Here is a 14291-nt window from a genome sequence, read left to right on the forward strand (position 1 = left end):
GTGGGGCTGATGTTCCTGGAAACCCAGAGGTCTGTGAAGGCCTCAACAGGAAAAACCAAACGGATGTAACAGGCATGAGTCTACCAAGGTGAGGTCCTAACCGGGACTTGCTCTTAGAACTCAGGGGCTATGTTGTGAGGAAGCCCAAACTAGCCCAACAGCTGTCATGTGACAGGCATATGTAGCTGTTCCAACCAACAGCCCAGGGGAGGTCCCAGCTGATCAATGACTAGATATGAAGACACCTGAGCATGAGCCTAGCCCCAGGCCTCATGACTTTAATTGCCCGTTGAGGACCTAGCCATTATGAAGCAAATATAAGTTGTCCCCACTAACAAAAAGGTCTGGGTTCTTGGTCTACAGGAATCTGTGAACAGATCAGTAAAGGTACATGGCATGGGTGCTAGGAAGCAGAGTGGCGGCCATATGTATAATCACAGCATCTGGGAGGTCTACGTCAGTCCCTGTCCCAAAATTTAAAAAAAGGCTGTCAAAATTCTCATCATGAAGAAACGTCTGACACAGATCTTAAAACTGAATAATGGAAAGCAACACACATTGAGTGACTCAAATGGGGGATGCAAACAACTGGTCCTGTAGCAACGCAAAAGAGGTGCCCATGATTAAAGCAAAATAAAGTCAGCCAGCAACGTCAAACCTCAGTTGTTCCTTAGGGAGAGACAGCAGTATGTTTCCGACTGCTATGGCAGAATAGCAGAGGCTGGGTGCTATATGAAGGGCTGGTTATGCATCTCAGGGGTAGAATGCATGCTTGATATACACCAGGCCCTGAATTTTATCTCAGTAATTCCCTCCTCAAGGGGGGTTTATGTAGCTCACAGTTTCTGAGGCTCAAAGTCCATGCATGGCCAGCTTGGTCTGTACTGCCTCTGGCTGTTATCACTACACAGTTGGTGGCATCAAGGTGAGAGACACGGAATGATGCAACAAAGCCAGAGACCAGGAAGGGGCCAGATTGACTCTCCAGACAACTCACCCTCATGGGAACCCACTCTAACACAGCAGCAGTCCCTAATCTGAGGGTGGTGTCCTAGTGACCTAATTACCTTGTGGTCAGCCCCACATCTTCAAAGTCTCACCCTCCCAACATGGCCACACTGAAAGCCAAGCCTCCAGCACACAGGCCGGGATCACAGCAGATGAGCTCTCACAGACCAGACTAACATGCTTCTTTCTCTAGTCCATTAAAGGTATGTTGCCATTGTTGCCTTCCTTTAAAAAAATGTTTGATTTTGTGTATTGTACATGTGTCTGGGGGTACACATGCCATGGCACATATGTGGAAGTCAGAGGTGATTCTCTTCCCACCGCGTGAGTTCCTGGGATCAAGCACGGGTCGTCAAGCTTGGCAGTAAGCGCCTTCATCTGCTGACCCATCTTACCAGCCCCATTATTGCCTTCAAGCTCCTCACTTCCAGATTCTAGATGCAGAATGCAGGCCCTTTGTTACTGCCCCTTCCCATCCCTGTGTCCCAGTGCTAGCAGTACACCCTCTATTGACAGAAATGCAATATCCCAACAACTACAATCAAATTCTGCAGGTCATGTCAGGTGATCTACATCCATGTTCTAGTGTGGGAGGCGTTGCTCACTCACCCGCCTTGCTCTGCCTCACAGAAGCTGCTGAGACAGGCAAGAGACCCTAGCCCACTGCAGAAGCCACACTCTGCTGATTCCCAGATGAGGGGCCGGAAGGTGAAGAGGCTTTCCCAACCTCTACAGAGAACACCAGTCACTCAACCAGACCACAGCAGACCAGCCACTCTAAAGACTCCCCATGGGTCCAGTGAGAAAGAATTAAGGAACAGAAGACTGGTGTGTGTTCATGTCCTCTGTGCTCTACATTTTAAAGTCCTAAACTGCTGGGGCTCAGATAGTCCTTGTGAGAAGACTACACAAACTGAGCTAAGGAGATGCTGATGAGAGCCCATGAAACATCCACACCTGTTTGTTGACAATTTGAAATAATCTATGCAACAGCCTATATATAAAGAATACCTTAAGAACTAATAATGGAAATGTCCAGAAAAAGAAAAAGAAAAAAAAAGTGAACCACAGATGCCTGGTGAAAGAAAGGTAGACATCATTAAATGAAAGCACATAGAGCTGAGGTACTTTAGGAAAAGCCATGAATCTTCAAGGTTGACAAAGTTGGGACTCTCTCCTGAGAAGTGGGACCAGAAAATGAAGGTGTCTTCTTGAGATCTCAGTCCCCAAAAGAGTTCTAAAATTAAAACTATGTACTCAGGAAGAAAGCCCTTCAGAGTTGGTATCACCCCTTGGCCAGTTTACCCTTTGATGTGCAATTGGACCAGCTCAGAATCCTAAAATCTCCGGCAGCAGGCTTCACCTTCTCCCCCCTCCCAGATTTATCATATACCTGACCCAATTTGTGTGTGTGGGTGTGTGGGTGTGTGTAGTTTATAGCAAATTTAAAGAGTGCTGACGAGTTAATTTCCATTTTTTCTTCTTAATTTTTAAAAATTGTTTTATGTGTGGGACGTCTTGCCTACACACCTTTGTAATCATGTATGTGAAGAGGCCAGAAGAGGGCGTCAGATTACCTGGAACTGGCGTTACAGACTGTTGTGAGCCTCATACAGTATCATAAACAATAAGAAAAGAAATAGGTTGGATGGAAACTACGAAATTCATAGCAAACACTGTTTCAGTTAGGAAAAGAAGGGGCCCAAGAAGGCTTCCACTTTATATGTGCAGACAGGGTCTCCTGATCCCATCCTGGTCTCAAATTGCTGTTTATCAAATTGCTTGAACTTCTGATCCTCCAGCCTCCACCACCCAAGTGGCAGCAATATAAGAATGGGAAACCACACCTGGCTGAATTCTTCATGGGAAAAAAAAAAACCCAACTTCAAGATTGTATGTAATTTTGGGGAGTGGGGGGAGTGTTATCCCCAATCTTGTTTTCATCGGTGTATCCTAATCACTTGTGACGAACTCACACAGACCCACCTCCTTCCCCTCTTCCCCTCTCCCCTCATCTCCCAGGAGAGGAAGGCTGGAGTTTCACATGCCCTCTTTGCCATGCAAATGAAGTTCTAGTTAAAGCTGTTTCATTATACAGCTACAAACTCAGAGACCAAGGAGTCAGAAAAGCCCGATATAATCTTTCCAAGGGAAGAGCACACCAATGGGTTATCCAGTGCCAAATGGTCAGCCCTGGAACCATACATACAGGAATGGTATACAGACAGAACATTTAGGAATGTATGTGTATATATATATCCATATGTACATGTAACAACAATGAAAAGGGAGGTCATGAATTTGAAAGAAAGCAAAGAGGAGTATATAGAAGGGCTGAAGAGAGGAAAAGGAGAGGGAAAATGATACAATTCTAATCTCATAAATAAGAAAAAGGAAGGGAGGGACGGAGGGAGAGAGGGAAGAAGCAAGCAAGCCTGCCACAGGCCTTCAATCTGAGACCTGACTGGGCATGGATTTCAAAAGGGCCCTTTCCTCCATAGAGCCATAGAGTCTATTGGATGGCACAAGGAATAAACAGCTGACAAACTGGACAGGACCTGTTCCCTGTCAGCATCACCACTAAGGTGCCCAGAGTTGCTGAGCCAGCCTATTGATGAGTCATTTGCAAGGGACTGTGGCAGCAGCTTCAAGGTTAAGGGTTATCAAAGCACACCAAGGTTTCCCTCTCTCCCTCCCTCCCACTCATCGTTTCTTGAAAGCGAGATCTGAAAGAAGAAAACTTTTACAGGCAAAAAAAAAAAAAAAATATTTGTGGCATATGTAAATAAAAACCAAAAGAACCACAACAGAGAGATTTTTAAGTTTTCAAGTTTTTTTAAGGTGCCTTGCAGAAGAAATAGAGAGGAACCATGTTCCCCCACATGCTCTCAACTAACTCTAGAATTGTCCCTCGGGCTGTGAGAAAGATGCTCCTAGGTTAGCAAGTAGGTTACAGAACCTATGCTCTCAGGACAGAGATGTAACAGGCACTCAATACAGACCAGAATTTAGTAAATGTCTTGAGATGACTTCATTTCTTTCCTTCCTCATTCCCACACACATCCCTAACTTTAACTCCAGCTAGCAAACCCAAACACAGGCAAACCAAAGCCTAACAACAGTGTGCTCCAAAAGCAGGACACCTCTGCTGTAAATGTATCCTAAATTGCTCCTACTTTTACATACGAAGCAAGAGTGAGAGAAAAACTTATCTTGACAACTCTGTACCATATATGCCATGTGCAGCTGTGTTCTTTGCCTCTTAGGGACATGAAAACATACACACACACACACACACACACACACACACACACACACACACACACACACACACACGTTTGCCCTTGTTCCTCAGGGTCCTTGACTAAGGATGGGTCTGAGTTCATGCCAACTTCACACACTTTGAGCTCCACATTTAGGACTGGGCACAAAGCAAGCATTCACCAGGAATAGGAGTTCCTTAAGGTCTTTAAAGACTTCTATTTTTAGTACTTCATTTTGCATAGGTAAATTTTCTGTAACTGTAAGCTGTCAAATAAAATCAATAGGAAGATTCTGTTGAGTATGTTTCAACTAAGTGCAGTGGGAAAACTGTCTCTGGTGTTTGACTGATAGATCAATCCAAACCATAGACCTTTTTGTTTTTGTTTTTGGTGATAGGGTTTCTCTGTGTAGCCCTGGCTGTCCTGGAACTCACTCTGTAGACCAGGTTGGCCTTCAACTCAGAGATCCACCTGCCTCTGCCTCCCACATGCTGGAATTAAAAGCATTAGCCATCACTGCCCAGGCTCAAACCATAGAACTTAACACGAATAAATAGAAACACATTAGTGGAGCTGGAGATGGCTCAGTGGTTAAGAACACTAGCTGATCTTCCAAAGGACCCTGGTTCAATTCCTGGCACTCACCTGGTGGCTTACAACTGTCTATACTTTCTGTTCCAGAGGATCCAATGCCTTCTGGCCTCTGAAGGCTTGTGATATACAAACATACATGCAGGTAAAACCACCATTCACATAAACACATTAGTGCATGACACAACAGGAACTAGATTACCTCCCCCACCCCCTCCATGTTAGTTATTCACTTAAGAAACATCCAAGCCTACTGTGGTTAAATAGCAAACACAGTGATTTATGACTTCAAGGTGGAAGTCACTGGAGGAATGTAAATTGGGACAACCACTTTGGAAAAGGAGCATCACCTATGACCGAGAATTATTCATAATTGCCCAAGGCCACAAACAATCCAGATGTTCATCAACATTTGACAGATAGCTTGTGGTATGTCCATTCCAAAATGAATCAACTATAATCTCACACAATATAGATTAATCTTTAAAAATCATAGTGCAGGGGATAGAGTGATAGCTCAATGGAGAAGAACACTGGCTGCTATGACAGAGGACCCAGGTTCAAATCCCAGCCCCCACAAGGCAGTTCACAACTGTCTGTACCCTCAGTCTTAGGAATCTGAGACCTTCTTCTGGCCTCCTTGGGCACCATGCACACACATGTAGTACATAGACAAACATGCAGCTGAAACACACATATGCATAAAAATATACAAATAAAAAATTTTAAATACACAATTATTTATGTGTGTGTGTGTGTGTGTGTGTGTGTGTGTGTGTGTGTGTGTATGATACCAACCAAAAGAGATCTAAGCCTGGTGGGGTAGCACACACCTATAATCCCAGAACTTGAGGCAGAGGCAGGCAGATCTCTTGTGAGTTTAAAGCCTGCCAGATCTACAGAGTGAGTTCCAGTACAGCTAAGACTACATAGAGAAACCTTATCTCAAACAAACAAGAAAACATTCAAGAATATTGTATAAAGTGAAAGAGGAATGAACAGCTGTGTTTAGAGGTTTAGAGGTTGTAAAAGCCATAGAAAAAGGAGATTATTTCTGTTAAAGCCAATGTAGTAATTGGTAGTCCTGAAAAAGTGTGTGTGTGTGTGTGTGTGTGTGTGTGTGTGTGTGTGTGTGTGTGTAGGGGGGTAGATGGAGTCTGTTTCTTGGCCTATGAGATTAGCTACACTTACATTTTCTCTGAAATACCTCATCAAGTTACCTTTTTAGTATATTCCTTTATCTTTTGGTCACAGTTAAAAGGTTAAGTAAATACATCATTGACTAGCAGACATTCTTCACTCCAGCTAGCCCAGGGAAAGAACCTGTCCTCTCTGAATGCCACTGTTACTGAGTATCTAAGGTCAGGGCCCTCATTTGCCCTCTACCTTCACACTCAGCCCAGTGCCTCTGGAACAGCAAAACTACTACTTAATAAAGGTTTGCTATGTAAACCCATGCACTGCTGACATGCTACATGAACTGTGTTACACAAACCCTTTTCCTGACATAGCCAATTCAAGCTGGGACCCCCATTAATACTTTCTGTTCTATTGTGTCTCCCCAGTGATGCTATCATAAATAATGAAGCTACCACCTTCAATGCCAGCTCTGTAAGTTTACACTCAGGCTGCCTTGGTTGCTTTAGCAACTCTCCCTGCCTTTCACTCCCTCTTGTGTCTCCTCTCAGCAAAGACAATTCGCTGCTGTTGGCTATGCATGTTTGTGTTTTAATAGGAAAGTTTCCATTTTGCACCTGAGAGTAAAACCAGGCATCATGATGATTCAATTACTTACAAGTTGTTTGCGAAGGGCTCATTTGCCTGTTGCAAGAGAAATACTAACATGCAGTCGGAGTTAACATAATTTTACAACCAATTGTACTTAAAAAGCATGCTACCTGTTCTAGAAATCAAATACCTATGAACAGGAGCAGTCAACTTAAAAATAATTTTGTTAACAAATCATTTATGCAAATACACATCTATGAAAATGTTGGGAAGGATCCACGAGATACCAACAGAAAGACACAGAGCCATTCTTTTGAAGATGACTAAAGGAAGACAAGGACCTCATCTGTAATGTTTTAAGTTTTCATACAGAATGAGCAAAGACTTTGTTGTGATGCTGAAAATATTTTGAAATCATCTTGTTCTAAAACAAAAACCCCACATTCGAAGGCATACACCCAAAAGCTCTCTTTTAACTCCAATTTTAATCCCATAGTCTTGAAGGATTTCCCAGATTTAAGAGCCTCTAGCCATTTCTAAGGAGTAAATCTGTATGCTATTTTGATTAAGGGATCTCAGAGAATGCATACCTGCAGTCAGCTAGTAGCAAAGATTTCTGAGAACTCGGCTCAGCCACGCTCCACAAGGATGCTGAGAAGACTCGAATGAAGCCAACTGTCTCCCGTTTTATGGGGGAAAGCCAAAAATACCAAGCAGCTTTTCTCCTCCCCCAGCGTCAGAGGTGAGTCAGAGCTGGAGGCAGGAGTGGGGCCTATGTGTCAAGCCGCCTGTGCAGGGCTCCTTCCTCCCTCCTCCTGGGAATTCTTGGCTCTCTCTTGTCTGACCTGATGTGAATTCTTAAGGTGTCTCTGGCAAGGAAGACGTGGTTACTCATTCTGGGGGAGCCTTATTCCTCGTCTCTCAAAGGAACCGAGAGTAAGTGCCCTTTATGAGTCCACAGAAGTCAACGGCAAAATTGCAGTCCTAAATACACACAACTTTGCAATAAAGACATACAGCACCCTTGTTTTTCCCCACATCCCTGTTTTTAAAGAGAAAGCAATTAGGAAAAAAAAAGTTGCATCTTGTCAAAGGACACGTAGATTGTGGGGGAAGACTGCAGCTGCAGACCACTGACCCTGGCCTCTGACCTTTCATTGACCTCAGGGAGACTATTTCGGTATCCCATTAAACTTGGAAGTGGCTACTTCAGAGCAAGAATTGCAGGAAACTGCGTTAAAACTCTTGGCCCACATTTCATTAAATTCAGTTAAGAATCAGAATCTTTGCCTCCGTTTTTACATCTGCAAAACGGGAAAGCACAGCTTTGTCACCTACCTCTAATAAACCCCACTGAAAACTAACCAGCGAATATAAGCCAAATGCCGTAGGGCTCTCCTTAGTGGAAAATATAGGTGTTGTTTTTAGTGTCCCTAGACGGTGAGACTACTGGTAAACCACCCCGCCTTCCCTTGCCTCCAAGATGCCCAGTTACCACAACATTAGCCTGTGCCACTGGCAACATCCACTTCAATACAAGATAGTTAGTTATACAATCCACGAAAGGCGGCTACACCTCTTGGCTCCCCTACCCCAAGCCCAGGCTCAACTTCTATCCAGAGCAAGGAGACTTGGGAGAAATAAGAGCCATATGTGAGCCCTGCACACACCAATCTACCACCACGAAAAGACACTCAAGTTGAGTACTTGGCATCGCAGAAAGCCAAGTGTTTCCAGGGGCTGGCAGCGCCAGTCGCGGGTGCATGCTGACGCCCGCCAGCAGAGGTTCGGGGGTCCCAGCCTCTCCCACCCAGCGCCCCGAGGCCGCCGGGCACCCGCACAAAGTTTGCAGAGCCGAGGGTCGCGCGTACCCACGTCACTCTGGCGTCCCCCGCACTCCGTACCGAGCGTCCCGACTGCGGTGGCAGCTCTTGTGTCCGTGCTGCTACCCGGCTCGCGGCTTCTGCCCGCGAGCCTCGCGCGCCTCCCCCTCCCTGCGCGCCGCCGCCCTCTTCCGAGCGCGGTCCCGCGGCGGGGACGCGCGTGGGTTCCGGGCGCTGCGCGTGCGCGCTCCGGCGCGAGCTGGGCGTCCCGGCCCCAGTGCCTACTCACCTGGACGCCCTCGCAGACCCCGCAGCAGCGTTGTCCGGCTTCTGGGCTGGCGTTCGTGGGTTCTTGTCCAGATGCAGAAAGGTAACTGCAGAAAAACACAGGATAAAAGGTGCGAGCGTCTTAGCCAGTGACTAATCACCACCTCTTAGCCACCCCCGCCTCCTCCCCCGCATGAGACAGCCCCGGGTGCGGACACAAGGGTGAAGGCAAACCCACTCTTTTTTTTTTTTTTTTTTTTTTTTTTTTTGAGACAATTGTTTATTTGGTTATCTGAGGCTGTCCTCAAACTCACTGAAATCCACCTGCCTCCGCCTCTGCCTCGGGAGTGTTGGGATTAAAGGCGCCTGCCACCACGCCCCCAACTAACTCTACTGTCCATCAACTGCTGGGTGAATTTTGATGGACAGGTGCGGGCAATTTCGGGCAACAGGTAATAAAGACCCCCAAACCACCCACACTACGCTGACACACTGACAGCAACCATCAGTACTCCTAGGCACTGCCGGGTTGACACGTGGATCCTTGAGATTTATTTGCTGTCATTCTGGAGGTTTTCTTCCCTCTCTCTTTAAGGTCTTCCCACCTGTAATGAGTAGACGCAAACTGACTTTCTTTAGTCCCACCCTGCTCTCCCCTCCGCCTGTAGAACTGAGGGAGGACACAGGGGAGGTAGGAAAGATTGGAGTCAGACTCCAGGAGTCCTGACTTGGTGACCGGTCCTGTGCTTACCCAAGCCATGTCCTCACTGAAGCAAAATAGTTGGCATCAGAACTGCTGAAGTCAAACTAGTAGGCATGGATTTGGGGGAGGGGACACAGGAGGAGCACATTGCACTTGGAGTTTACAGCTTCTCATATCCTCAAGGGAAAACTTAGATTTTTTTTTTTCAGTTTCCTCCCTCCCTCCCTCCCTCCCTCCCTCCCTCCCTCCCTCCCTCCTTCCTTCCTTCCTTCCTTGTTCCTTCCTTCATGAGATACCTAAGCATCACTATCCAATTCAGAGTCATTTTGTGGGTGCTGGAATATCTAGAAGTTTTGTCTACTTCCCAGATGAAAATATAACACCAACGGCACTTTCCAAGGAGAGCTAAAACGGCCTAGACCAAAGGGATTTGATGCTGTAAAACAGCATTGAAGCTTTAAAATTAGGCAAAATTAACCTTTTAATGAAAGAAAAGTAGACTAAATTTAGGCTAAAGCACTGAGTTCAAACTATGCTTGGGGAAGACACCTTTCTGGCATTATTTTCCAGCAGTTTGCCTAATGAATTGTTTTTGACATATCTGTATAAAAATATCAATCAAAATCTGCCAGGCATTGGTGGCACATGCCTTTAGTTCCAGCACTCAGCAGGCCAGGCAGGGGGATCTCTGTGAGTTCGAGCCCAGAGAGAGTTCCAGGACACCAAAGACTATAAAGAGAAACCCTGTCTTGAAAAGCCAAGGGGGGGGGGAGCAGCATCTCTAATAGAAGAGATTGTATGCTGGCTTCATTTCTACGTGTCCTTCTACAGCAGTGGGTCTCAACCCCTCTAAAGCCACAACCCTTTCACACAGATCCTCATATTGTGGTGACTCCCCCAATCATAAAATTATTTTTGATGTTATTTCATAACTATAATTTTGCTACTGTTGTGAATCATATTGTAAGGTCATTGGACCCCCACCTCAAAGGGCCATGGGCCACAGATTGAGATGCTCTGCTACACATTCAGTCAACTCTTTAAATTCCAGCCACTTTTGTTTGTGTTTGTTGGTTTTTTTTTTTTTTTTTTTTTTTTGCTTTTGTTATTATTTGCATGTGTGAGTAATCTCTAGGTGGTGACAAGGAACAGCACATTTCTGTGGACTATGGAATATAAGCCTTCCAGGAAAAGTCATGCCCTAACCCAAGAGGGAGGCAAGCACCTGTGCACCTGTGAATAGAGAGTCTTCTTTGTGTAATGTGTGATGTCTTATCTAGAGTTAAGTAGACAGAATCACTGATTCTCTGCAGAACACAGGAGCACCAAGAGCCTCTGTGGCTACTAAACCCTTGATAGACAGCCCATGTGACCCAGGAACTCATTTTTAAATATTAGACTTTTGTTTGTTTGGTTTTTGAGACAAAATTTCTCTATATTGCTTTGGAGCCTGTCCTGGAACTCGCTCTGTAGACCAGGCTGGCCTAGGAACTCACAGAGATCCACCTGCTTCTGTCTCCCAAGTGCTAGGATTAAAGGCATGGCTTCTCAAGACACGCTTCTCTCTGTAGCCCTGGCTGTCCTAGAACTTGCTCTGTAGATCAGGGTAGCTTCAAACTTGTATCTGCCTGCCTCTGAGGTGTGCCCCACCACTGCCTGGCTTACATTAGTCCTTTTTAATAAATTTAAATTTATTTATAATACTGATGATTGAACTTAAGGTCCTTGTGCATGGCAGGCAAGCACTGTACCAACTGAACTTTATCTCCCAGCCTGGTAACTTCACATTTATTTATTTAATCTGTATGAATGTTTGCTTACATGTTTGTCTGTCCACTACATGGGAGCCTGGTGCCTACAGAGAACCTAGACAAGGGCAGTGGACTCCCTGGAACTGGAGTTACACATGCTTATGAGGCACCATATGGGTGCTGGATGTTGAACCCAGAGCCTCTTGAGAAACAGTGCTCTTAGCTGCCTTCTCTCCAGTCCCCCCCCCCCCCCCCGCCCAAAAAAATAGGTCCACCAGCCTCTGCCTTCCTAGTGCTAGGACTTACAGTCTCTGCCACAAAGCCTGGGTCACTTCAAATTTAAATAGTTACATGTAGCAAATGGATTGGCACTTTCTAGACTATAAATACATTTATTGATGTCAATTACTTTAGGAGCCACTTGCTACCAAAGTACAGGTTGTAGGTGGCCAGCCAGGATTTGAGTCCTCCTGGCCACAACCACTTAAGTGGTACTTTGGAGCAGTGCAGTGTCTTCAGAGTGAGATCTGGTTTGACAAGAGAGTGGGGGCTGAAAACTTACTCTGATTCCACACAGATGCCTTCCTTCCCCCAAATATTCTTACTTGCTTGGGCAGTGGCTTCTCACTAGATTGATTTCTATGTTTCTCTGTTCCCTCTCTCTCCTCTCCTCTCTCCCCTCTCTATTTCTCTCCCCCTCTTTCTCTCTCTGCTCTCTCTCTCTGGTTTCTCCGTGTAACAGCCCTGGCTGTTCTGCAACCCACTCTGTAGACCAGGCTGGCCTCAAACTCACAGAGATCCACCTGCCTAAAGGTGTGCACCACCAGCACCTGGCTCTATGTGTCTTTGGATGTTTGCAGGACTGGAGAAATGGCTCAGCAGTTAAGAATACATACTGTTCTTCCAGAGGATCCTAATTTGGTCCTGGCATCTACATTGGGTCGCTTTACTGTTGCCTGAAATTCCAGCTGCATGGGATTCAATGCCCTATTTCAATGCTCTCTCCTGAACTTTCTCAGATACCCATTCACATGAAATCACACACACACACACACACACACACACACACACACACACACACACACACACACTAATTTTTTAATTAAAAAAGAATATCTTCTATTTATGTTCTATTTATGTTCCTGCCTCTGGCTGACATATTGGCATTGTTTTTATGTCATCTGTGAAACAGAGGAACAGCAGTGATCAGGGCTCTCAGTTTACAAAATTTGATTTGAAGATGCCATTAGGTCCTGTGCCTCACACCGTGATTACAGATTATATGGCACTGACTACTATAAAGATGCACATCCCCTCTGTTAAGCCATGGCCTTTGGCAAGTTTCAAAAGGATGGTGATGACCAGGTATCTTGGAAAGAAGTCTAGTAAATGTAGAAAAACAAAAGAATTATCAGGGCCAATGTCTCAAGACACGTTTCATGTCCACAGAAGTTTGTCTAAGGTTTGTGTTATACCATAAGATGTAAGACAGCAACTGTACACCTGTCATAGAGATTAAATAGGTTTTACTACATATAAAAATGCTTTGAGTTTATTGTCTCCAAAATCAATTTTTCTAGTAAAAAAGGGATGAAAAGGGAAATAAGAAAGAATATTACTAGCCATCATTAGGTAACAACACAATGATTAGCAAGTGGTTGTCTTTACTTTTTCTTTTTCTGTGTTTGGTTTTTCTTGAGACAAGTCTCACAATGTAGCCCTGGCTGTCCTGGAACTTCCAGAGATTCTCCTGTCTACCTCCCAAGTGTTGGATTTAAACGCATGCCCCATCACACCCAGCAGACTAATCTCTGTGAATCTTGGACTTGAACCCAGAATCCTCAGCTCCCAGGCCTTATACATTAGGTCACTGGCTCACCAAGCCTTTTCCTGTTTGAGATTTTCTGTTGTTTTACAGTTATAGTCTTGGTATACATCACTGTATAACTTTCAAGCTTCTTGAGGTAGGCAGTATGATGGATATTACAACATACCTAGAATAACTAGGTTATTTAAAATCTGCCCCAACTCTCTGGCTTCAATTCAATGCTAAGGGCTGTGGTGATAATGCAAGATTCCAAAATACACAACATTCTTGAAATATTCCTATTTGCTTTAGTATCTCCTTCAAATCTTAGTGTGTCCTGTGTGACCCTAAGCGATTTTTAACATGATCTGAATTATGCCATACAAGTGTAAGTTCTCCTTGTTCTTACTTGGCTGTATACAGCTAAACTATCAATTTCCATGCTTTTTCGCACTTAATCTTTGTGAAACCCAGCCACATTTCAGACTCAAAGAATGAAGAGTCTGGTCTAAGGTTATGTTATTACTAAACAGTGAACATGGGGACTGGGGTGGCAGCAAAGGCTGGCAATCCTAGTGAGAGGCTCCAAGTGACCAGATCAGACTGAATTGGCAGTGTAGAAGCTCAGGTTTATTGGTGCAGCTCTCCAGAGAGGTTCACCAGTCCCAGGGCTCAACTCAAGGTCAGAGAAGTTGGTCTCTTGTCCCAAGATGGATGATTCTTATAGTCCCCAGCAAGAGGAAGGGTCCTGGTGACTACCTGGTGGGCATTTAGGAGTGGGACTGGCTCCACTCAGAACTCAGTTTTGGTGGCATTCTGGTAAGGAGGGCTTTACAAGGGGGGGGGGCTGGCTGTGTTGTAACAAGACCACGGAGCAGGAGTCCTTTTTGCCCCAGGTCCCACCCAACTAACACCTAGAATTTGAGAGGTAGAGATAGGAGAATGGAGTTCAAGGTCAGCCCCAGCCTCAGCAGAGCAAGTTCGAGTATCAAAGAACACACCACAAAATCTATAGTGAGCAAAGATTATTGCTCAGATCTTTTTGAAACACCAGACAAAGAAACATTTACCAAAGGTCAGCAGTGTACAGTATTGGCCTCCTCCTGTTATTTGCTGTATAAACTCTTCATTTAAACACCAGTGTTGGAGCTGGAGAGAACGTGTAGTTCTTGCAGTTCCCAGCACCCAAATAGTGGCTCATAACCATCCATAAAACCAGTTCCAGATCTGACATCCTCTTCTGACTCCATTTGTACCAGGCACATGCATACATGCAGGTAAAACAATCATACACACAAAATAATAAAATAGATACATTTAAATTTTTTAATTATTTAAAAAAAGGGGGGG

The sequence above is a fragment of the Phodopus roborovskii genome, unplaced genomic scaffold (genome assembly GCF_943737965.1).
Source record: "Phodopus roborovskii unplaced genomic scaffold, PHOROB, whole genome shotgun sequence".
NCBI lineage: Eukaryota > Metazoa > Chordata > Mammalia > Rodentia > Cricetidae > Phodopus > Phodopus roborovskii.